General features: G+C 45.7%; 1 protein-coding gene across 4 annotated transcripts in view; it reads left to right on the top strand.

The window, feature by feature from the left end:
• Positions 1-956: 956 nt before the first annotated feature.
• ARHGEF28 (Rho guanine nucleotide exchange factor 28) overlaps positions 957-25,360 on the top strand; it is a 272,157-nt gene continuing 247,753 nt past the window's right edge. Inside the window, exon 1 of one of the 4 annotated variants that reach the window (XM_077287657.1) lies at positions 957-1,153. The gene's annotated coding sequence lies outside the window, so the exon portion shown is untranslated. Of the gene's footprint in view, positions 1,154-6,443; positions 6,574-25,360 lie in introns of those variants that run through there. The other 3 variants (XM_077287675.1, XM_077287684.1, XM_077287666.1) reach the window with 3 other exon arrangements.

Raw genomic sequence — 25,360 nt, 5'->3', positions numbered from 1 at the left:
AAAAAAAAAAAAATTACAAACATGAGCGTACTTATTTGTCTCTGTGCCTCACGTGGCTGCTGGTCATAATGTGGGAATAGGGACCCACATATACTCCTCCATGCTGCCTCTTTTTGGGCGCTGTTGGCATAGTTGGGCTCTCTCTGGTCCCAAATGACTGGCCTTTCTTGCACCAAAATAATTAGCATGTCCACATTGGTGATGGTAGCCATGCTGATTCTCACTCCGTGGAGGCGTGCAGCAGACTTCCGGCCGGGTTCACGGTCTGGCTTTTCCAGCTAATTAGCATGTCTCAGCTTCCTGATTGAGGGCTTGGGACATTTCCCGGCACCTGCCAGAGTGTAGCGTCTTTCTCGCAAGTCACACGCATGGTCCGTGTGGAATCCGTATTTTGCGCGCCCCCATAGACTTTCATTGGCGTATTTTTTGCGCAATACGCTGACAAACGCAGCATGCTGCGATTTTCTACGCCCGTACAATACCGTATAGTACGGATGCGTAATATACGGCTGATAGGAGCAGCCCCATAGAGATTAATTGGGCCGTGTGCAATGCGTAGTTTACGGTCGTATTTTCGCCGCTTATACGTCCGTAAAACTCGCTAGTGTGAGGCCGGCCTTAGGGCGCGTCACCGAGATGTAATGAAGGTTACCTGGTTAGGGGCCCACTCAGAGGCTTCGCCCCCCTGGACCAAAACCCTAGCTATGCCTCTGCTACGCACCTGCTAGCAGCCTATGATCCTACAGCAGCATTAGGCACTCACGAGTTTACTACAAAAGATTACAGCCAGACGGCGGTGCCATCATGTATCCTGCCGCAGTGTGGTAGTCGCACTCCTCCCGCTCCGTGTGCACTGACTGTCCCTGGCACATGCTGCCCTCCTCCCTGCCCTCTAGGGGGAGCACTGCGAGGCCAGACACCGGGGAGGGACAGGCGGTCACACTGGGAGGGGACGGGACACAGCGGCTGCTCGTCCTCCACCTCCCTCCGATCCTCAGTCACAGCGGAGCCGCCGGCGGTGGAGCTGCTCTCCGGCTGCTGCACTGAGACCAGAGACTGGAGGCAGCGGGAGGTCCGCGGCATGTGGACGGGACGGCGGCACCTGTTACAGGACTGAGGAGAATTACCGGAGCCTGGAGCTGCCCGCACACCGGTACGTGCCCGCCGTGGGGTGCTCATGCCCGCTGTGGGGTGCTCATGCCCGCTGTGGGGTGCTCATGCCCGCTGTGGGGTGCTCATGCCCGCCGTGGGGTGCTCATGCCCGCCGTGGGGTGCTCATGCCCGCTGTGGGGTGCTCATGCCCGCTGTGGGGTGCTCATGCCCGCCGTAGGGTGCTCATGCCCGCTGTGGGGTGCTCATGCCCGCTGTGGGGTGCTCATGCCCGCTGTGGGGTGCTCATGCCCGCTGTGGGGTGCTCATGTGCCCTCTTGTCCTGCCATGGTTCTCTCCAGTACTGTGTGACAGGTGAGCGCCATCCTCTCTCCATACTGGAAATCTCCAGAATCTTTCAGGCTGAGGTATTTTAGGGGATGGGGGGGCTGTATTGTTTTACATATGGCAACTTATACCAAATCTATACAATTGTTCTTCCATAGGGGGCGACTGAGGGTCCGAGGTGGGGGATAGTGAGGGACTACTGGGAGGATGGAGCAACAGTCCCTTCCCATGATGGTGGGCTTGACCCTTTGAGGCTCCATTGACCATGTGCACAAGGGAACCTATGGACAAGATGTTAATCTACACGGTCCTCTGTGACTGAGGCTGAGCTGCAATACCAGGCTCTGGCTACAAACAAGGGGGCGCTGTGTGTGGAATACAACTGATGTGCAGAGTCAGAAGGCTGGCTGCTCAGTGCCCACTGCTTATAGTGTGCCCACGTGGGATGTGCACCCATTGGCACATTGTTATCAGGGTATGGCGCAGCCCTACTGACAGATGCCCTAGAATGGAGCCAGATAGATTTTTCCACTTTTTTTTTCTCAGATGCTAAAACTTCTAGTGGGAGAGGTATCAGATCTGGTGCAAGGGAGAAATGGAGTAGTCGCCCACGGCAACCACTCAGGAGCAGCTCCACTTTCCTTTACGCCAGTACTGTTACATCTCCATGGCCAGGACTTTATGAGGAGACATGTAATAATAACCGTTCAGTAGATGTTTTCTCAGTAGGAACGTCTCGGTGGGCGCTCGTGTAACTAGTTGTATACCAGCGGGTTCTTTGCAGATTTAGTAAATGTTGCACCCATTGCTAATTCGATATGGTAGACATTCCCGGTAAATGCGGCCTTTTTTACCAATGTATTTTTCCGGCCTTCAGTTTGTTCATGAGGGCATTGTCCTGCAGAAACAGGAAAGAAACTTCCCGGAATTGTTACCGTGGGGCTGGAAGAAATGAATTCACTTAAAGGGGGTTGTCTCACAACAGACATTTCTGGCATCCTCAGGATGTGCCCCAAACCCTCGTCTAGCTCCAGAATGGGGCCCCTGTTCCTCCTGACTGGTGTCCGGGCTGCAGGGACAGGAGAGGCGGTCACACATAATGAATGCATTTGGAATGTCCAGAAATAGTGAATGGAGAAAGAGCTGCACAGAGCTGGTCACCCATTCCCCTGTGACTGTGGTTGTCTCTCCTCCTGTGACTGTGGTCATCTCTCCTGTGACTGTGGCTGCCTTTCCTGCTGTGGCTGTGGCCGCCTCTCCTCCTGTGACTGTGGCTGCCTCTCCTGATGTGACACTGGTGGCCTCTCCTCCTCCTGTGGCTGTGGCTGCCTCTCCTCCAGTGACTGTGGCAGCCGCCTCTCCGGTGACTGTGGCAGCCGCCTCTCCTCCTGTGGCTGCCTCTACTCCCGTGGCTGTCTCTCCTTCTCCCGTGGCTGCCTCTCCTCCTCCGGTGACTGTGGCAGCCGCCTCTCCGGTCACTGTTGCATCCGCCTCTCCTCCTCTGGTCACTGTGGCAGCCGCCTCTCCTCCTCCGGTCACTGTGGCAGCCGCCTCTCTTCCCGTGGCTGTGGCTGCCTCTCTTCCGATGACTGGCAGCCGCCTCTCCTCCTCCGGTCACTGTGGCAGCCGCCTCTCCTCCGGTGACTGTGGCAGCCGCCTCTCCTGTGGCTGCCTCTCTTCCCATGGCTGTGGCTGCCTCTCCTCCGGTGACTGTGGCAGCTGCCTCTCCTCCGGTGACTGTGGCAGCCGCCTCTCCTCCCATGGCTGTGGCTGCCTCTCCTCCTCCGGTGACTGGCGGCGGCCGCCTCTCCTCCGGTGACTGGCGGCGGCCTCTCCTCCTCCGGTGGCTGTGGCGGCCTCTCCTCCGGTGGCTGTGGCGGCCGCCCCTTCTACGGTGGCTGTGACTGCCTCTCCTGCTGTGACACTGGCAGCCTCTCCTCCTCCCGTGCCTGTGGCGGCCGCCTCTCCTCCGGTGGCTGTGGCTGCCGCCTCTCCTCCTCCGGTGGCTGTGGCTGCCTCTCCTCCGGTGGCTGTGGCGGCCGCCTCTCCTCCGGTGACTGGCGGCGGCCGCCTCTCCTCCGGTGACTGGCGGCGGCCGCCTCTCCTCCGGTGACTGGCGGCGGCCTCTCCTCCTCCGGTGGCTGTGGCGGCCTCTCCTCCTCCGGTGGCTGTGGCGGCCGCCCCTTCTACGGTGGCTGTGACTGCCTCTCCTGCTGTGACACTGGCAGCCTCTCCTCCTCCCGTGCCTGTGGCGGCCGCCTCTCCTCCGGTGGCTGTGGCTGCCGCCTCTGCTCCTCCGGTGGCTGTGGCGGCCTCTCCTGCTGTGACACTGGCGGCCTCTCCTCCGGTGGCTGTGGCAGCCTCTCCTCCGGTGACTGTGGTGGCCTCTCCTCCTCCGGTGGCTGTGGCCGCCTCTCCCGTGACTGCAGGAACCCTGGTGTGGAGACAGATGCTGTTCCCACAGGCAGGACTCACTTCTTTGAAACATTTCTGGGATATCCTTTGGATATGTCATAAATGTCTGTGGTGAAACGACACTTTCTTTAGGAAGCCCTGCCATGAAGCTTTCTTTTTTAAAAACCTGTGCACATGTAGTTTAGTGGGAGTGTACTAGCGCCACCTTCTCCGTGATCAGCGCCGTTCTCCTCTTCCCAGTGACGTCACTGCCCTTCAGACTCTCTGAGTCACTCTATGCGTCTGTGTCTGTGAGCCTGACGTCTCGTTCACGATGGAAGTCTATGACGCCTCGTTCTTGCGCTCCATAGGCTTTCATTATAATTGTCACTCCCGGGTCACGCAGAGCTCAGCATGACCCAGACATTCTGCAGAGCGGTGACGTCTCTGAGACGTGGAGTGGAATGGCGCAGAATCCTGCAGAGAGTTGCGATAGGTTAAGGTTTCACTACATCTGATGGGCCAAGTGCAAACCATAAAAAAATACCCTTAACCCCTAGACTTTGATAAAAAAAAAAAAAAAAGATGAAAATCAGATCCAACTCAATAGTGAAAGACCGTTTTCTGGTTTTTTTTTTTTTTTTTTCTTCCTCTGGATGACGCCTTATTCAGAGAGGACATTTTCTTCTGGTCTTCACCATTCCTATATTTATCATGACAGTGGTGTCATCTATTACTCCATGGACACGATTCATCAGTTTTTAGACAGGAATGCCTGCACCAATTGGTGACTTTCTCATTTGCAAAAAATTAAGCAAAAGATTTGCGCCTTTTTTTCCAATTGTTGTCTTTTTAGTTTTCTGATTTTTACTTCAATATGGCTTATCCAGGAATTTTCTTGGAATCAGATCCTCTTTACTTGAACAGTTAAATAACAACAACAGAGTTTATACTACTGGTAATACAGCACCCATATGATTTTTATATATTGATACAATGTTTAGTATCATGGTTTGCAGTTTAAGCCATCCACATCTTGTAAGTGCCATACACATGCCTAGATCACAGGAAGGCTTTTGGTGTATACGTCAGTTATCCATGGGGGCCACAATTGTTCAACGCATGCCTGAAGTATCATTGTAGCATCTGTCAGGCTGATATACAGCACTGTGCAAAAGTTTTAGGCAGGTGTCTAGAAAACGCTGCAAAGTAAGAATGCATTTAAGGCTATGTGCACACGTTGCAGATTTGGGTGCAGAATTTTCTGCACAAAATCTGCATCTGGCAGAAAACGCAGGTGCAGATTTGATGCCTTTTTCTTGCTGATTTGCTGCGGATTTTGTGCAGATTTCATGCTTTTTTTTTACCCCTGTGGATTTCTATAATGGAAGGGTGCAGAAATGCTGCAGATCCGTACAAAAGAAGTGACATGCTCCTTCTTTCAATCCGCTTCGTTTTCCATGCGGAATTTTCCGCACCATTAGCACAGCATTTTTTTTTTCCTATTGATTTACATTGTACTTTAAATCACTTTGCGGATCTGCAGCGTTTCTGTGCGGAAAAAAACGCTGCGGATCCGCAGTAAATCTACATCGTGTGCACATAGCCGAAAAGTAGATTACGTTTTTTAAGGAACTCAGCAGGGAGGTTTCCCCAAACATCTTGGAGAACTAACCACAGATCTTCTGAGGATGTAGGCTTGTGTAAATCCTTCTGTCACTTCATGTAAATCTCAGAAAGACTTGATGATGATAAGATATTAAAATCAGGGCTCTGTTGGGCTATAGCCTCACTTCCAGGATTTTTTTTAAATGCTGAGGATAGTTGTTAATGACATTCGCTGTATGTTTGGGGTCAGAATAAATTTGGAGCCAATCAGACATTTTTCTGTTATATTTTCTGATGTTTGAGGCTATGTGCACACGTTGCGGATTAGCCTTAGGAATTTTTGGTGCGGATTTTGCCTCTCTTGGCAGAAAACGCACCTGCGGATTTGTAGCGTTTTTTGTGCGTTTTTGCTGCGTCTTTTTTGCGGATTTACTGCGTTTTTTACCCCTGCGGATTTCTATAATGGAATGGGTACAAAAACGCTGCAGATCCGCAAAAAAGAAGTGACATGCTACTTTTAAACCGCTGCGGATTTTCCACAACGTATGCACATTTTTTTTTTCTTTCTCATTGATTTACATTGTACTGTAAATCAATTGTGGATCTGCAGCGTTTCTGCACCGCAAAAAACGCTGTGGATCCGCAGAGAATCCGCAACGTGTGCACATAGACTAAGTGTCTGCCTGTATTTTTCAGCATTGAACAGAACACACCATTAATCTTTACCAAACCGCCAACTCCATTTTGCTGAAATGCAGCCCCAAACTTGCAGTGAACTTCCACAATGCTTCACTGTTGTCTGCAGACACTGATTATTGCACCACAACCCAAACCTTTGATAAATAAAACTACCTGCTGTTACAGCTATTATGTCACATTTTGACTCAGTTCAGAGCACCTGCTGCCATTTTTTGCAGATTTGTGATGTAATATATTATCTGGCCAGTAGAGGGCAGCGGCGAAAGGCCAGAGTTGGAATGTGGGGAGATTTTGGCGGTTGGGAGGAGTCAAAGGAGAGTTCGGGTGGAAGTGAAACTGTGGATTCTTAGAGAAAGTCTGGATAGGGCGGTGCGACTCTGGATCTGTTGTTGGTGACTCTGGGACGTGTTGTTCGGCTTGACAGTAGCCGATCCGGTGAGGATAAACAAGTACACAGCATCTTGGGCTAGGCCACATGAGCCCTTATCTCTAAGGAGTTAGGGAAGCCTTGCTTTGGAGAGATCGGCATTCTCTAAGGCCGGGTTCACATTTACGTTCAGGAGGGCTGCAGATAGCAGCGAACTCCCTCCCTGAAGCTCCGCCCAGGCTCCGCCTACTTCTGTATGCGCCCTGCGTTTCCCTGCGTACCTATCTTTAACATTGGGGACGCAGGGACATGCGTTGTATGCAGATGCGTCCGCATACGGCGATTTGACGTGTGTGGCGACCGCACGGAAACGCTAATTTGTGACATGAAATACCCTTCTCGCCGTTGTTGTTCAACAGTATTGAAAAATGAGTCTGTTTCTTCTGTTGGAAAAAAATGAATTCCGATCCTAATTAAAGTTCCTTTTGAAAACGTATTGTAAGATAGCGCTTCCTGAATGTATTGGGGGACACTCGCTTGGCAACGGGATAAACGCAGATAAGCACGGGTTTTTCACATCAAAACAGTCTATTTGGTTTATTATGCAGTCATAAACCACTTGAGGCCATGTTATATATCACAGGCTTAACACATACTCCACAGCACTTCATAGTGAATGGCTTTAACTCAGACACTAAACATGCTGGACCTTACTTCGTCCAGTTGCCATGGGTGACCTCATGCCGCACAATTCATTAGTTCATGGAACACAATAAGCACCAACAGTCTGTGGAGGTACCTTACGGGAGCTGCTGCTCCACCCGCTGACTCCTTGTCAGTTCTCTCTCTCCCAGGGAAGCTGCCGATCTGGGATCACCATCCCTGACAATGCCTTGCTCACCAGGCCACCTGACAGTCCAGATCCTCAGACGGGCTGTAGCTCCCCCAATGCAGTGCCGTTCCAGACTCTGCATACATGGCCGCTCCATTCGCTATTCAGGAAGTCCTACTCCCAGGATCTTCCAACACAGGCTTTCAGATCCAAGGCCTCACCATGTGCTCTTCAGGGATCCGATCCTACTCCCAGGATCTCCCAACACATAGACCTTCCAGGATCTTACACACAGACCATTCAGGTCCATACACTCTCTACTACAGAGCCCATGTGACCACACCATGGTCACATTATATACCTGTAATCACTCCCATATGTGGGATGTGTGTGTGGTTAGCCAGACCCGCCCACCTCTCAAGCTAACCCTGCAAGCCTCCCTTTTAACTATACAAACACAAATACTTGTGGGACTACAGGTCCCAGAACAACCTTACTTCAGGCTTAAAGCGCAGACTCCCTCTACGACGCACACCGGCCATTTACAATCCTGACGGTCACCGTTTCATTATCACCATTACAGATACGCCTCCATGCGCATCCCGAGGAGCATCTACAACGCCCCCTGGCTGTAACAGGGGTCACTGCATCACACTATGGATCTGTGAACGGATCGCTTTGACAAGGAAAACCAAGCAGACGTTTCAATAGGATGTGAGATCGTGGTGTTTTTTTCTTCGTTCATATCTGTGCTATTATTTTCACATTTCTGGAATCCTTTCGAAACCAGGAACTTTAAAATTCTGCCCATAACTGAACATGCACAGTATGTACAACAGGGCTCGACTGATTCTTCGAGGTCTGTTGGGTTTACAGTGACCAAAATTATAGGGGGCAAAATAATGTGCTGTAGCACTGCAGGCTGCATTATTAATTTAAGTGGAAAAGTCGCATCCTGTCACTTCCCACCATCTTGTCTTCTGAGGGTTTGATCTGGACCGATGTGTTAGTTACTGTGTTATTATTATGTGTTATTACTTACTAAGGTTTTCTTAGGTTGTCTGTCCTCTAGGGAGAGATTTAGTTTTGTCATCGTGTTATCTCATGGAAACATAATGATGGATGAAAAATTCTGAAATGTGCATTAATGTTTGTGGTTATCCTGATGGTATGAGCCTGAGATACTTCTGTTAGATTTCTATCTTACTTGACGGCTTTATCTCTGTTGTTGGCATGTTTACGCACAGACGGCAGTTACACAGTCGGTGTCCACAACACCAGGGGCTCATAGATTATTCTTGTTAATTTCTAGCGATAACAGTAATTTTTCATTGCCCGACAGACAAGTGCCATTGACGTATTATACGCTTTTCTTCTGTATGTGTACTGTTAGGCTACTTTCACACTAGCGTCGTGCACTGCACGTCGCTATGTGTCGTTTTGTAGAAAAAACACATCCTGCAAAAGTGCTTGCAGGATGCGTTTTTTCTCCATAGACTAACATTAGCGACGCATTGCGACGCATTGACACACGTCGCAACCGTCATGCGACGGTTGCGTCGTGTTGTGGCGGACCGTCGGCAGCAAAAAACGTTACATGTAACAATTTTTGCTGCGTCGTATCCGCCATTTCCGACCGCGCATGCGCGGCCGGAACTCCGCCCCCACCTCCCCGCACCTCACAATGGGGCAGCGGATGTGTTGAGAAAACAGTATCCGCTGCCCCCGTTGTGCGGCGCTTTCAACGCTAGCATCGTTGCGTCAGCACGTCGCATTGCGACGTGCAGTGCACGACGCTAGTGTGAAAGTAGCCTTAGATAGTTACTTACATGCTGCACTTTCTTTGCAGTAAAGTGCCTTGACTAAGGGTGATTTACATTGCCTGATTATCAGAAATGATAAGGAACGCTCATTTCCTGATAATCGACCTGTCCAAAGAGGCTGCCAATTAACAAATGAGCAAAAAGCTTGCTTAGAAATCACTGTTCTCGGCTGCACATGCCTGTGTTAGCAATGGTCATATTAATGATTACTGACACATAGTTAAGTGCATAGAGGGTGTGTTAAAAGATACTACGAGGGTTATGATTTTGAAAAAAAAAATTCTATCAGTAAAATGGGGATAGTAAGATAAGTGAGGTGAGACGATAGGCCAGTTGAAGCAAATGCGTTTTTAGGCCACTCTTAAAAACTGTGGGTATTGGGAATTAATCGAATTGTCCTGGGTAGTGCATTCTAAAGAATTGGTGCAGCACACGATAAGTCTTGGAGACAGGAGTTGGAGGTATGAATTATTGAGGATCCTTAGCAGAACGGAGGGTAAGGTGGTAGACTGAGATGAGGGAGGAGATGTAGGGCGGTGCTGAAGCATGAGGAACTTTGTGGGTGAGAGTGATAAGTTTTTTATTGAACTCTGTGGCGGATGGGCAACCAGTGCAATGACTGGTAGAGGCATCGGCGTAGCTGTTGTGAAGGAATATGATCCTCCCCTCTTTTGCCAGCGCCATTCCAGTGGTGTCGGCACTCATGTTCCCGGGTCTCGCAGAGCCCTGCTCTTTTTCGGTGCTGGCTTCAAACATATTGAAAATCAACAGAAAGCCTAGGGCTGCTCTCTGATTTCCTCTTAATGTTCGATTTGTCCAAAGATGGGGACAGTGACTGACACCAGCACTGATTGGGCTCAGGGCTCACATGTCAGAACAACAACATCCAAGTTCTTGGAACGCGAGTGCCGACGTCGCTGGAATGGTGCTGGCACGGGAGGGGAGTATGGGTATTTTTATTTTAATAGGGCCAAACATGAAGAATAAGAAGGGGTTGTCTTCGTTGTGGACAACCCCTTTAAGGTCTTATGAACCTACTGAATCCAAACCCTAACTTTTTTTTTCTCATGAAAAAGTCACTGCCAGAAGAACAAGTCTTACAGTGTTCTCCTTTCTCCCTATTGGAAAAACAACCATTATTGACCATATATTTTGGGCATTACAGGAGAAAATTAGTTTTTTAATTTATTTATTTTTTTTTAAATTAGTATTTTTCCACATTCAACTTTGACTTCAGCTCTGACTTCTTTAAAGGTATTCTGTCATCAGGTGTTTGCTATGTAACCTGACAGCAGCTTGATGTAGGAACAGAAACCCTGATTCCAGTGATGTGCCACTAAGTTTACAGTAACGCTTCTGGTGGGGCCGGAGGAGGTATGTATAGGAATGAGACGCCATAGTGGTCCCTCATTCAAAATTAGGTCTGACCACAGGTAGATCGCTTGTGCTCTGGCTCTTTTTCTTCATAACTATGGAAGATCAGCAAAGGCCTCAGCAGTGTGGACACAGGAGGAGCAGTCCTTTAAGTGGCAGGAGCGGCAGCAGACCCAGCCAAAGGAGCAGAGTGACTCTGGACTCCTCAGCGTCCAGAGACGATCAATCGTACATACAATAAGGGCTCCTTTTTATTTTGTCACTAGGAAAGGCCTGAAAAAGCCAGCATTAAAATAAATAATAGAGAATGTGTTCTGTGTAGAACCCTGTTATCAAGTGAATGGCAGAAAAAACTCAGTTCATCCTGTATATTGTAAAACATTTGTGAGAAAACCCTGTCGCCCTGAATATTAAGTCTGTCATCGGGGAAGTTGAAGGTTCCCTAAAGTCCCAATGAGGAAATGGAAGAAGAGACCTAGAGAAGTTTCTTCCGAGTCAGATAATTCTGAAGGAGAGTATGAGTACGGATCCTCCTCGTCGTCTGATATAGGGGGAAGGTCATGCTTTACCATGGAGGATACGTACAATTTTAAGGCTCTTTGAGCAATTATGGCCTTAACCCCCGGAGGTATTTTCGTTTTTGCATTTTTGTTTTTCACTCCCCTTCTTCCTAGAGCCATAACTTTTATTTTTCCGTCAATATGGCCGTGTGAGGGCTTGCTTTTTGCGGGATGAGTTGTACTTTTGAACGGCACCATTGGTTTTACCATGTCGTATACTAGAAAACAGGAAAAAAATTCCAAGTGCAATGAAATTGCAAAACTGACCTGCCATTATGATTCTCCAGGTCATTACGAGTTCATAGACACCAAACATGTCTAGGTTCTTTTTTATCTACTGTAAGTGGTGAAATAAATTCCAAACTTTGTTTAAAAACAAAAAAATGGGTTAATAGCCCCAGGTAGATAGCGATTCCACCCGCGGATGTTTCTGGGCACATGTCAGCTGTTCAAAACAGCTGACATGTTCCGGGAAAGATGTGGGCTCAGCGCCGGAGTCTGACATCAGCGTAAATATACGCCTGATGTCAGAAAGGGGTTAGTTTTTTTCTTTATCACCGTATTTTTTGGACCATAAGACGCACCTCGGTTTTAGAGGAGGATATTAGAAAAAAAAATTAAAGCAAAAAATGTGGTCAATTCTGTACTGAATATGCCTTATGTTGGTATATATGGTCACATCATCCCCATCCTGGTGGGCATGGCCCTCTCTTGGCAGATTTGTTTGTGGTAGCATGTTTCCATTTGATGGTGCTCCAGAGGATCATCATAGGTTGGGATATATATATTTTTTTTTATAACCCAACCTTGACTTGTACTTATCAACAACTTTGTCCCTGACTTTCTTTGGAGATCTCCTTGGTCTTCATGGTGTTGTTTGGTTAGTACGGCCTCTTGCTTAACCCCTTTCTGACATCTGATGTACTATCCCGTCGAGGTGGTATGGGCCCGTATGACCACCGACGGGATAGTACTTCATCACCGATCAGCCGCGCTTACAGGGGGAGCGCGGCCGATCGGGGGCGGGTGTCAGCTGACTATCGCAGCTGACATCCAGCACTATGTTCGAGGAGCGGTCATGGACCGCTCCTGGCACATTAACCTCCGGCACACTGCGATCAAAGATGATTGCAGCGTTCTGGCAGCACAGGGAAGCATTTCGCAGGGAGGGGGCTCCCTGCGTGCTTCCCTGAGACCCTCGGAGCAACGCGATGTGATCGCGTTGCTCCGAGGGTCTCTTACCTCCTCCTCCCTACAGGCCCGGATCCAAAATGGCCAAGGGGGGGCCTTCCGGGTCCTGCAGGGAGGTGGCTTTCAAGCGCCTGCTCAGAGCAAGCGCCGGGAAGCCTCCCTGCAGTGCCTGTCAGATTGCCTGCAGTGCCTGTCAGATCGCTGATCTGACACAGTGCACTGCAAAGTGTCAGATCAGCGATCTGTCACTTTACTGTGATGTCCCCCCTGGGGCAATGTAAAAAAGTTTAAAAAAAATAAAAATTTACATGTGTTAAAAAAAAAAAAAATCCTAAATAAAGAAAAAAAAATATTGTTCCAATAAATACATTTCTTTATCTAAATAATAAAAAAACAATAAATGTACACATTTAGTATCGCCACGTCCGTAACGACCCGACCTATAAAACCGTCCCACTAGTTAACCCCTTCAGTGAACACCATAAAAAAAAAAAAAATAAAGCTGGTTTTTGTTCATTCTACCTCACAAAAATCGGAATAAAAAGCGATCAAAAAATGTCACATGCTCGAAAATAGTACCAATAAAAACGTCAACTCGTTAAGCAAAAAACAAGACCTCACATGACTCTGTGGACCAAAATATGGAAAAATTATAGCTCTCAAAATGTGGAGATTGCTATTTTTTGCAATAAAAAGCATCTTTTAGTGTGTGACGGCTGCCAATCATAAAAATCCGCTAAAAAAGTAAATCAAATTCCCCTTCATCACCCCCTTAGTTAGGGAAAAATAATACAATTTTAAAAAATGTATTTATTTCCATTTTCCGGTTAGGGTTGGGGCTAAAGTTAGGGTTGGGGCTAAAGTTAAGGTTTGGATTACATTTACGGTTGGGGTTAGGGGAGTGGTTAGGGTTATGGTTGGGATTAGGGTTTGTGGGTTTGTTTGGGTTAGGGCTTCAGTTAGAATTGGGGGGTTTCCACTGTTTAGGCACATCAGGGGCTTTCCAGATGCGACATGGTGTCCTATCTCAATTCCAGTCAATTTTGCATTGAAAAGTCAAACTGCGCTCCTTCCCTTCCGAGCTCTGCCATGCACCCAAACAGTGGTTTACCCCCAAATATGGGGTACCAGCGTACTCAGGACAAATTTTACAACCACTTTTGGGGTCCAATTTCTTCTGGTACCCTTGGGAAAATAAAAAATTGGGGGCGAAAAGATCATATTTGTGAAAAAAATATGATTTTTTATTTTTACGGCTCTACATTATAAACTTCTGTGAAGCACTTGGTGGGTTAAAGTGCTCACCACACATCTAGATAAGTTCCTTAGGGGCTCTACTTTTCAAAATGGTGTCACTTGTGGGGGGTTTCAATGTTTAGGCACATCAGTGGCTCTCCAAATGAGACATGGCGTCCCATCTCAATTCCAGTCAATTTTGCATTGAAAAGTCAAAAGGCGCTCCTTCCCTTCCAAACTCTGCCATGCGCCCAAACAGTGGTTTACCCCCATATATGGGGTATCAGCGTACTCAGGACAAATTGGACAACAACTTTTGGGGTCTAATTTCTTCTGTTACCCTTGGGAAAATAAAAAATTGCAGACTTAGATGGATTGGTCTGCAGGCGTCACATTGCATTTGCAGAGCCCCTGATGTACCTAAACAGTAGAAATCCCCACAAGTGACCCCATATTGGTAACTAGACCCCCAAGGAACTTATCTAGATGTACTGTGAGAACTTTAAACCCCCAAATGTTTCACTACAGTTATTAATGCAGAGCCATGAAAATAATGAATCTTTTTTTCCACTAAAATAGTTTTTTAGCCCCCAGTTTTGTATTTTCCCAAGGGTAAAAGGAGAAATTGGACTCCAAAAGTGGTTGTCCAATTTGTACTGAGTACGCTAATACCCCATATGTGGGGGGGGGGGGAAACACCGTTTGGCCGCATGGCCTCGGAAGGGAAGGAGCGCCGTTTAGAATGCGGACTTAGATGGATTGGTCTGCAGGCGTCATGTTGCATTTGCAGAGCCCCTGATGTACCTAAACAGTAGAAACCCCCCACAAGTGACCCCATATTGGAAACTAGACTCCTCAAGGAACATATCTAGATGTGTTTTGAGAACTTTAAACCCCCAAATGTTACACTACAGTTAATAACGCGGAGCCGTGAAAATAAAAAATATTTTTTTCCACAAAAATTATATTTTAGCCCCCAGTTTTGTATTTTCCCAAGGGTAACAGGAGAAATTGTACCCCAAAAGTTGTTGTCCAATGTGTCCAGAGTACGTTGATACCCCATATGTTGGGGTAAACCCCTGTTTGGGCGCACGGGAGAGCTCGGAAGGGAAAGAACACTATTTTACTTTTTCAGCGCAGAATTGCCTGGAATTGAAATCGGACGCCATGTCACAAAAGGAGTAGAAAACAATGTGTTTAGAATTCGAGCCACTGCACAAGCCGGAGTGAAACGCCTGAACCTCGGTCATCTAATCCAAAATCTTCTTTGAAAACGATAATCCAGTTGAATGCTTAGAAAAAATATGTAGGTGGAAATCTACAAGTAATGATAGCCTGCTATTTCTTCAGATTTTTTTTAACTTGGCTGAGTTGTTTTCTAGTTCTGCTACATTTGCACAGTTATAATCTGTGACAAAAGCTACAGAGTGTGCAGTGTCTGAGAAACACCTCCTGGCTCATCATTGGTTACAGCTGCTGAGCTCCTCTCTCTGCAGCTTGCTTCTGATTGGCTCCTGTATGATAACACAGATCTAGCACAGGCTCTTTAAACGCCTTTGCATGGAGAGCTGATTATATTTTACAGTAAGGGCAGAATCATTAGATTGCTAAACCACTAGTAAGAAAAAGATTAAAAAAAAATGATTTCTGAAGAAATAGAGAGGGGAATAAGATGTAAAGGAGTTGTATCAACATCAACAATTGGTTAAAATTGTAAAGTGCTTGTAAACACAAGTGGGTGTTATCATATAGTAGCTCATACAGGGAGAAGAAGTACTCGCCCCCAGTGAAAACTATCCAATAACAACCACTTGGATTTAAAGGGGATCAGTCAGCAGGTTTTTACTACCTCATCGGAGAGCAGGCTGATGTAGGCAAAGAGACCCTGAATCCAACAATGTATCACTTAGATTACTGGCTGCAGCCATTCTGACACAATCAGAGCTTTTGGATTTAGGATGAAGCAGAGCTGAGAAAGCTAACCCCGCCCACACCAAGCTCTATATGTAGAAAGTCTATAGACAGTGAGCTGCTTATCCCAGGGGAAGGGAGCATTGCTGGACTAATGTAGTCCGTCATTATTAATCTGTTAGTGATTAATCCTTCACAGTTTGTAAACTGCAAACACTGTGACAAGTGACACATCCCTTAATAATGAGCGAGTGGTCAGTCAGTGCCACGGGCACGGTTACCGGCTGCACTCTATGAACGGTTTCTGACACTGTGTCGGCACCATCTCTGACTGAAAGAGCAAGCCAGCCAGGGGGAATAATATTCAGTTCCTCCTAGTAGCGGGGCTGTCAGTGCGGTGGATGCACGGTGTCGGGACACTGATAACCTGCCGATTAACCCCACATCTGCAGGTTAATAGCGTTATTTTACATGACATGCATGTAAAGCGCTGTGGAATAAGATAGCGCTATATAAGTAATCCATAATAACAATAAGGGGACACAGTTAGAGTAACTGGAGCACATCCTTTATCCTGTATTTTGCAGTCGTTTTTTGTTTGTTTTGTTAGTTGTCTAGCTCTGAGCTGAGGATCTGACACAGGGTGTGGAAGGGAGCGTCTGCTTCCCTGCCTTCAGCATTTGTCTGCAGTGTTCCTTACATGCCGTGTCTAAGTAGCCATACATGATGTGCATCACCAGTACTGACAAGCTCATACTCTGCCTTATGCTGTGCAAATGTGTTAAACGTCAAATAAAAAGCCAATAATTAGTGCACTAATAAAAAAAAAAATGCCTCAGTGGCTTAACAGGTTTACAGTAACAGTCGGAGGGAACACCCAGCTCCCCTGGGGCGATGCTAATACATTAAATTATTGCATTACTATTTAGAATATTTTGCGGCTGAGCATGATATTTCAGGTCACTGTAATCACTAATGTAAATCATTGAAAACGATGACATTTAGCAGGAAATACGACATGTTACACTAGTGTTGTATTGCATGAATTATCGCCCCAATGTGTCAGATCTGAGAAGCCTGAGTGAAGCACCTTTCCTATAACAACTACATTAGTAAAGGGGCTGGCCACTATATTAGTAAAGGGGCTGGCCACTACTCTTGTATTGATGGCCTATCCGCAAGATGGGTCATATGATATAGAAAGACCATAGTGTAAGTACTAGCAAAATCTGCGTTCTGTATTGTGTAGATGCAGATACTATTACCCTGGACAAATCTAAGCCCGATCCCCATTGTCACTACCAGCACTTCCCCCAGTGGGCATAGCAAGCCGCCCATTAAAGGGAATCTGTTGCAGTGTTCGCATATATAGTAAGAGACCCTGATAGCCCTATCTGAGCTGAGGTCCCATAATAATGTCCGCTCCTTGAGGAGTCCTCGATATTCATGAGTGATGGCTTTCTCTGTCCATTAGGAGGAAGCTGGTTTCTATATAACAGTAGATAACTCATTAGCAATTAATCTAATTAGATGCAGCGGAAAGTCACTGCAGAATATAGGAAGCGGCTTGTCGGCATAGATAACTCGGATGCCGTCTACATGTGAGACTCGTTTTATGTACAACCCCAGCCTATGTTGGGGGAAAAAAAGTAATGGACACACAACTGGAATGGGTTGGCTACTTTACTTTAGGACAAAGCACAGCCGGGAACAGATATCCTTTATACTGTATATGGCTTTGTATGTAGGTTGTAAGTTCTGTGCTGCGTGTACTTGGTGCTATGGGCGCTGTAGTTTACCCCTCGCTACGTCGCCCGGAGCAGGACTGCACCATCTCACTGTAATGTTTTCATGTATTCCAGACATGGAATGTGACTTTATATACAAAAGTAATGTATAGGATGTTAAAAGCGTCTGGAAATGGAGCCACTAAATGTGCTGAACATAACATGGTAGTGCGGACCGTGCCTTCACGTGCAAGGAGTATGTAATGTAGAGTCAGAGTATGCCCAGAATTGACAGCTATCCCCATATCTGTGGGACCCTCTAATCCAGTTACATAAATAATAAATGGCAAAATGCCCATAAAAAAACATAGGATCATGGAAACAATAGTTGGACGTAAATCAATGCCTGTCTCCATACCACCATAGTTTTCTCAGGAAGCTACTCACAGGAAAAAAGAAATAATTCTAAAAAAAAATAAAATTGAAATTTTGCAAACTCTTTTGTTTTTTATGTTCAGACATGTCAGATTTTTGTGACTGAAAATCTATTCTATGCATTTGAATGATATTGATAAATTTGCTAACCTGCTAAAGTGTAGAAGTAGGGGCAAGAAGACCCTCGGACTGATAAACTGGAGGAGCGCTACTCCCTTCTCACACTGAACACTGAGCTGATAAAAACAGCCAGTATAAAAATTCTATCCTCAAAGAGCAGTGTTCAGTAATGGGGTCTCTGCACCCGGATCTCCATGGTGGCTAGTGTCTTTAGGACACTGTTGATTCACCAGCACGCCTTGGTTTGCCTCTGTCATTCTAGCTTTATCTTCCTTGCCGCTCCATAGACTTTCAATCGTCCTTGTAAGTTTAGCTGCAGTTTACGCCTTCTATGAGTGTGCACTCACTAGAGTCTCAGAGTCAGGACTGCCGGGGAGGGTCAGCTTTTGTGAATACGGCAGAAATCTGCGGTGATGGTGACGTCCGCGCTGGCACTATGACAAAGGGTTTTTAGTTTGCTTACCAATTCTCAATGACCTTTTTAAATGCACTTTTACTGATAGCATCAAAAGGAACTGGGGAACAATACGCGTATTCTTGTTGAGTCTGGAGACCGTGCATTTGGCTGAATAATCAGTGTATAACAGCTGTTTAGTGACTGCGCTGATAAACCATCATGGACGCTATTAAGTCACTGAATAGATACACAAAACACTCAAGAAGAGATTTTCAGACTACCGTACTTTTCAAAGAGGTTTGTGCTAAAAACTTTCCAATAATTATTTCCTCCAGCTCCCCTACAAACGGTAATGTTTAATGATGTATCCTTATCTTTTATGTAGTCTTATGGTGATTATTGCTGGACTGCTTGGGCTGGCCATACATATTAGAGACCTGAACTATTCTGCTGAATGCTGTAGGTCTCCTTAGAGAGCTACCTGTTCCTCCTTTCCCCTAATCTGCCGTAGGGAGAGAGGCACGAGGCTACCGCACACAGTAGATGTTGAGCTTGTTACACCAGTGCATTTATCTTGTGCGATGCCCACGTGGCCTCCAGATGGAAACTTTGAGGCTATAGTGGAGCAATGGATGCTGGCATATGGAGGTCTATGCTCTAGAGCAGTATTTCCCAAACTCCAGTCCTCACGGCTCCCAACAGGTCTTGTTTTCAGGATTTCCATAGTGCTGCACAAGTGGGAGAACTCCTGATACTTCCATCACCTGTGCAACACTAACGAAATCCTGAAAACATGACCTCTTGGGGTCCAGGAGGACTGGAGTTTGGGAAACACTGCTCTAGAGTGATGGGTTTTGCTTCTGTCTTGGACACAGTGATAGCCATGAAAAGGTCTTCACAAGAGAATGTCACATCGGTCTTACTCCCGGGATTATGGTGTGTGATAGCTGGACCCTTCTGCTCTTCATTCCAGGTACACTAGCAGTTTGACATTGCTTTGATTTGGTCCTGGAATCTGTGGTATGACCATTTCTCCAGAATGTCCGAGTTGTTTTTCAACATGACAATGCAACGCTGCATGATATACAGTTTGCAACCTGATCCAAGTTCCAAGATTTGTTTTCTCTGATGCGAGTTTCCCTCTCAGTATTATGGGCTGGATTGTGAGGTCTGTGTGTATCCAGGATGCTGCTATCTTTATCAGCTCATAAACAAACAAAAAAAATACCGGAATGAAAGCAGTTTTTATAGTAAAATCAATACTTTGTTGAAATTACACATGTAACAAACTGATTCAATATGAATAGGACGACTACAAAAAGTGTTTCACCAACTACACAGTATGTATATTTAATATCCAGAATAGGTATATGGCATATGCCCAAGACAATTGGGAATATATGTATAGGTGTTGATATGTTCTGTACTTAGTATTATTTCATATATTGACCATTGTGACTATTATCTTGGTGCATGTATTCATTTCAATATATCTATTCTTGATATTAAATATATGTTCTGTGTAGTTACTCTTTTTTGTAGTTGTCCTATTCATATTGAATCCCATCTTTGTTACAATAAAGAATGAATTTTACTTATAAAAACTCCTTCCACCCACTTTTTTTTTGTTTAACCCTTTCATTACCTATGACGTACAGTGTCCCTACCTTTGATGTGGGCTTGCATGCCGAGCTCGCATCTTTTCCCGCACTTAATGGTTGATTTAATCAACCATCAAGTGTTAACCAGTTAAATACCACTGTCAATCACTGACAGCGGGATTTAACATGACTCAGCCATAAGAGTATCATTTTCTCCCGCCTATCGGCGCCACTGTTATGTCATCACAGGGCACCAACGGGTTGTCATGACAGGCGGGGGTCTGCTAATGACCCCCTTGCCTATCATTATCAGCCTCTTGTGAACGCCAGCCCGTGGCCTTCGATCATAGGAGATCGTAATCTCTGCATACATAGCAGTGCTGAAATGGCAGCTTCACGTCTCCTAAAGAGACTATTGAAGACTGTAAAAAAGAAAAAAATGTTTTTTTTAAAGATATTAAGAAAAAAAAATAAATCAACCTCCCCTTTTGTCCCATTAAAATAAACAATAAAAAAATGCACATATTTGGTATTGCTGCATTCAGAATTGTCCGATCTCCCAAATGTAAAATAAATTAATCCAATTGGTAAACAGCGTAGCAATAAAAAATCTAAACACCAGAATTGCATTTCTTTGGCTGCCGCAACATTACAATAAGAGGTGATCAAAACATCGTTTCTACCCCAAAATGGTATCAATAAAAACATCAGGTTAGAGTGCAAAACATAAGTCCTCGCCCAGCCCCAGATCCTGAAAAGAGAACACATTACTGGTCTTGGAAAATGGCTTTCAGCACAGCCTGAATCCTTCTGGGCATTATCTCTATCAGATTCAAGCAAGTCTCGGTCTAAATCTGATCTCAGGTCTGTTCTACACATTACCAAAGTTGGTGCTTACTGGTCGACTCACTTGGGTTTGTATACAGCATTTTCTTCAACCCAATCGATCACATGTGTAGAGTTGAAGCCTGGTGACTGTGGGGGCCACTCCATCACCTCTAACTTCATTGTCATTGAACCACTTATTGGCCATTATTTATGTATGCTTTGGGTCATTGTCATGCTGGAACACAATGTCGTCCTTTTCATACCCATAGTACTAGAGTGTTCAAAGTAATTAGTCTTGGGTGATGCTCTCATATAGCTCAGCATTGAGACCACCATCGATCCTGGTTAAGTATCCAACGCCTTTGCCTGTGAAACAATCCCATATCATCAGGCTTCCTCCATCAAACTTGTAAATCTTTCGATACGTTAGCCCCATTTTCCCTTGTTTCTTCCAGACCCATTTGCACCCATCAGAGCCTAGTCTATTGACTTTCGTCTCATTGTTCCAAATCACCTGCTTCCAATCTTCTACTGTCCACTGTTGGTACTTGTTTGGAAACTCTTGCCGACGCTTCTTACTATAATATTGAAGTCGAGGCTTCTTCACCTTTTTTCGGGCCACCATTACAGACTTGTATAACGTGTGTCACATGGTGCTTGTATAGACATCTATTACAAAGCATACACGCCACCTCCACTGCCGCGTTTATTGAGCCAGAACTGATAGACCCTGTGATGAACCAATTTGTTGACTTTGATATTTTGCCTGGATGTCCACTTTTTGGCTTTTGAGTGGGTGGGCGGACCTCAGGAGCAAAGCATATGAAACAGGGCTAGAGTCGAGGGGTGTTTTTTAATTTTTTTTTTCGTTTAACTTACTGGATTATTAATGGGGGATGTCTGATAGACTACTCTCCATTACTAACCCCTGGGCTTGATGCCAGCTGACATTACAAAGTTGACATCAACCCTACAAACAATTACTCCGATTGCCACCGCACTGGGGTAATCGGGATGAGCCGGACCATGCTGGGGCAGCTGCGGGCTTGTATTTATAGGCTGGGAAGGGCCCAATAACAAGCTGTCTGCTTTACCTTGGCTGGTTATTAAAAATAGGGTGAACTCCAGGTCATTTTTTTTTAAATGATTTATTTAATAGATTTAATGAGGCTAAATGCCACATGATATGCGGGCTTATGAAATTATATGTCCACAGGACATCTAGATTTCTATTCTATTCTGACGATTCAGCCTGTGAATTTACTGCACTTGGTTGACGAAATGTCGGCTTTCTTTTGAGATGTGTGCGCATGGTCCATGTGCCATCTGATTTTTTTTTTTCTCGCACCCATACTGCTATTTTGTCTTCAGTCCGATTCAAGCTGAGAAAAAAAATCACAGATGAGCAGTGACTCATTTAATAACAGTGGTCAAAGTTTAATGCAATGTTTTCTCTCAGTACACTCGTATTATACGCCAGTGGGAGCGAGCCCTTAAACATTTGACATTTTTCCTGTCTTCACACTAGATATCTGTGTACAATGCTTTCAATGATGCTACGTTTAGGGCCAGACGACAATGCGTGGTCTTGCCTCTGGGCTCCTGACTTGACATTTATAGGCTCTATTATCCCTATGTGTCAGTTGAGTTTGGGTTGGGAGTCCAGTGACCATGACACACGGATGTGTGAATGCAGCCTAATACTGAAAAAAGGAGAGCCATCAGAGCCACGCTGTCTGCCAGACTTATAACATTTTTGCAGATTACTCCTCTATATAAGGCCGGCGTCACACTCAGCGTATGAAAATACGGTCCGTTTTTTACAGCCGTAATACGCAGAAATGTCCCCAAAATAGTGATCCGTATGTATAATACGGATCCGTAAAATACAGCTGATAGGAGCTGGGCCATAGAGAATCATTGTACCGTATGCAATCCGTATTTTCTGCACCTCTCATACGTCCGTAAAACTCGCTAGTGTGACACCGGCCTAAAGGATTTACAGACACTGCAGCAGCAGCAAAGTGGTCGGACATTTTTAATGAAGACTAGAAAGTCGCTTGACTTTGGATTCAGGAAGCAAATGTACGATAAAAAAATTACTGTACAAAGGTCTACATAGCCTTTAACATATTAATGTATTCCTGGCTGTTCAAAGTAATCCTTATCTCCCAGAGCTTTTACTGACCTTGTTATTAAATGGGAAATGGAAGTTTGCTTAACAGAAAAAAAAAGTATGCAGCATAGATTGTAAAATATTACAGAGTATAAATAAAAGCTAAGTGTTAGGCAAGTAGGATAAGATTATTGTTTAACTTCCCATTGAACACCCCTTGAGATAGAATACTGAAAGCAACACCCATAGTGCCAGGGCTGTGGAGTCGGTAAGCCAAACCACTGACTCAGACTCCGACTCCTCAATTTCCCTGACTTCCGACACCACAGCCCTGGTCACTACTGAGCATGTACATAAAGTGCAGCACAGATTCATCGTAACTAAAAACCCTGATTCTTAGATCTGGAACAAAACAGACATTTATAGGACATTTTATAACTTTACCAAACTATTATGAAAACATTTACAGCACATCCTGCACTGAACTACTGAACCCAATTTATTATATATTTTAGGTTTCTGAGGCGGTCCAGTTTAGGCTACGTTCACATTTGCGGTCAGCGCCGCAGCGTCGGGCGCCGCAGCGGCGCCGCATGCGTCATGCGCCCCTATATTTAACATGGGGGCGCATGGACATGCGTTGTGCTGCGTTTTGCGCCGCATGGCCGCAAGCGTTGGACGCAAGAAACGCTTCAAGTTGCATTTTTTTTGCGTCCAACTTTCGGCCAAAAAGGACGCATGCGGCGCAAAACGCAGCATTTTAGCGTGCGTTTTGCCGCGTTTTTGTTTGCGTTGTGCGCTGCGGCGCCGACGCTGCGGCGCACAACGCAAATGTGAACGTAGCCTTATACAGACTCCGATTTCGACTCCACCAAAATGGACTCTGACTCCACAGCCCTGGCACTGCCTAGTGGTCCTTGTTGTTTATAATATGTTGAAGGTTAAAGGGAACCTGTCAGCAGGATTGTGCATAGTACCCTACAGACAGTGTCTAGTCGGCGCCTTTATACTAATTAAAATGATATCTTGGTTGATGAAATCCGTCTTGTGGTTGTTGTTTAATCTTTATTTTCAATTTTGTGATAATGATATGCCTGTGCTCCGGGGCGGCCTGTGGGGGTCTTCATGTGGTGCTATGATCAAGTATTCATAATGAAGATTGCCCACAGGTCACTGATCCCTCACTGACCTTCCCCCTAGTTTGCATAATGAATACCTGAACATACTGATTAAAAAAAAAAAAATCCCTTCTGCAGGCAGGCCGTGGCCCCTGCGCTGCAGCATAATCGCATGTTTAATGTGTAGTTAATACGCGTGGTTGAGCTTTTCCTGAAGTGTATAACAGAAAAAAAAATCAATTTTCAAATGGCGCCTGCGCAGTAGCAGCTATAGGTGTACATAGCTGTGATCCATTAGCTGCTATTGCGCATGCATCGGCGGTGCCATCTTGCTACAGAAAAAAGTCCTCCTGCATGATGGCGCTGCCTGCGCAGTAGCAGCTCTCGGTCTATGGACATTGTATTGTCATAATGCAACTGTCTGAAGTCAGGTAGACTGGCCTAAAATTGTCTCTGGAACTGGGTCCCTATCTATCCCTATCCCAGTCCCTGTCTCTTGATGGTAGAGAGGGCTGGGTCTCCAACCTTACTATGCTCCTGTTAAACCCTAATATGTCCCCTCCCCTACCCCATGAGGCATAGAATAGAAATGTAAGGGAGACAAGACACAGACAGCCAGGGCTAACTGAAAACCGCTATCATACAACATGCTCTCCAAAAATAGAGAGGAGAAGGGGGAAAGGGAGGAACAAATAAATTAAAAAGAAATGAGGAAGAAGAGATAAAGACTTAAGTACCGTCTGCACACAAAACACTTCAGCAACTACTCCCAACTCTACAGGGCTCAACACTTCCAGGAAGAAGATTCTTTCACCAGCAAGTAAGAAACACCCAGAGATAGTACATGTAGGGAGAGGAAATGATACCTGCAGTTGAGAGCAGCAATGCTGTGTTCGCAGCCAGCATGGAAAGAGTCCTTAACTCTTTCAGTACTAATGGAAAGGAAAGCCATTTAAAAATAGGAATCACAACTTCTCGAAAGAGGACCTGCGATTCATTACCCATAGTGACCTTCTAACTCCAGGTCTCCCTGGGGAACTGGATACCCTCGTGATATGTATATACAGCGACTGGTGGGGGCAGGGTTAGCTTTTCAGCTCTGCTTCATTGCTAAATCTAAAAACTCTGATTCATGTCAGAACCACTGCACCCAGTAATTTAAGTGATACCTTGTTGGATTCAGCATCTTTTTGCCTACATCAGGCTGCTCGCAGATGAGGTAGCAAAAACTGGTGACAGATTTCCTTTAAAAGAACCAATCCTTATTCCCATCCTTAAAAGTTATAACCTATCTACAGGGTAGGTAATAACTTGCAGATAACGGTTTGTCTTACCATTGGGCCTCTTGTTGGTTCAGAGAATGGGGTCCGAAATGCCCCATCAGAATGGAGTTATGGAGTTCATCTTTTCATTACAGACCTTGTAATAATGTTGACTGTCTTAAAGGGAACATGTCAGGCCTGATAACCAGGGCTGTGAAGTCGGAGTCCATTTTGGTGGAGTCGGTATAAAGTGGACTGACCCAGACTCCTAAAATATATAATAAATTGGGTTCAGTAGTTCAGTGCAGGATGTGCTGTAAATGT

This window comes from Ranitomeya variabilis, chromosome 1, assembly GCF_051348905.1.
Source record: "Ranitomeya variabilis isolate aRanVar5 chromosome 1, aRanVar5.hap1, whole genome shotgun sequence".
NCBI classification, from domain to species: domain Eukaryota; kingdom Metazoa; phylum Chordata; class Amphibia; order Anura; family Dendrobatidae; genus Ranitomeya; species Ranitomeya variabilis.
This window is presented reverse-complemented; position numbering and strand designations above follow the sequence as displayed.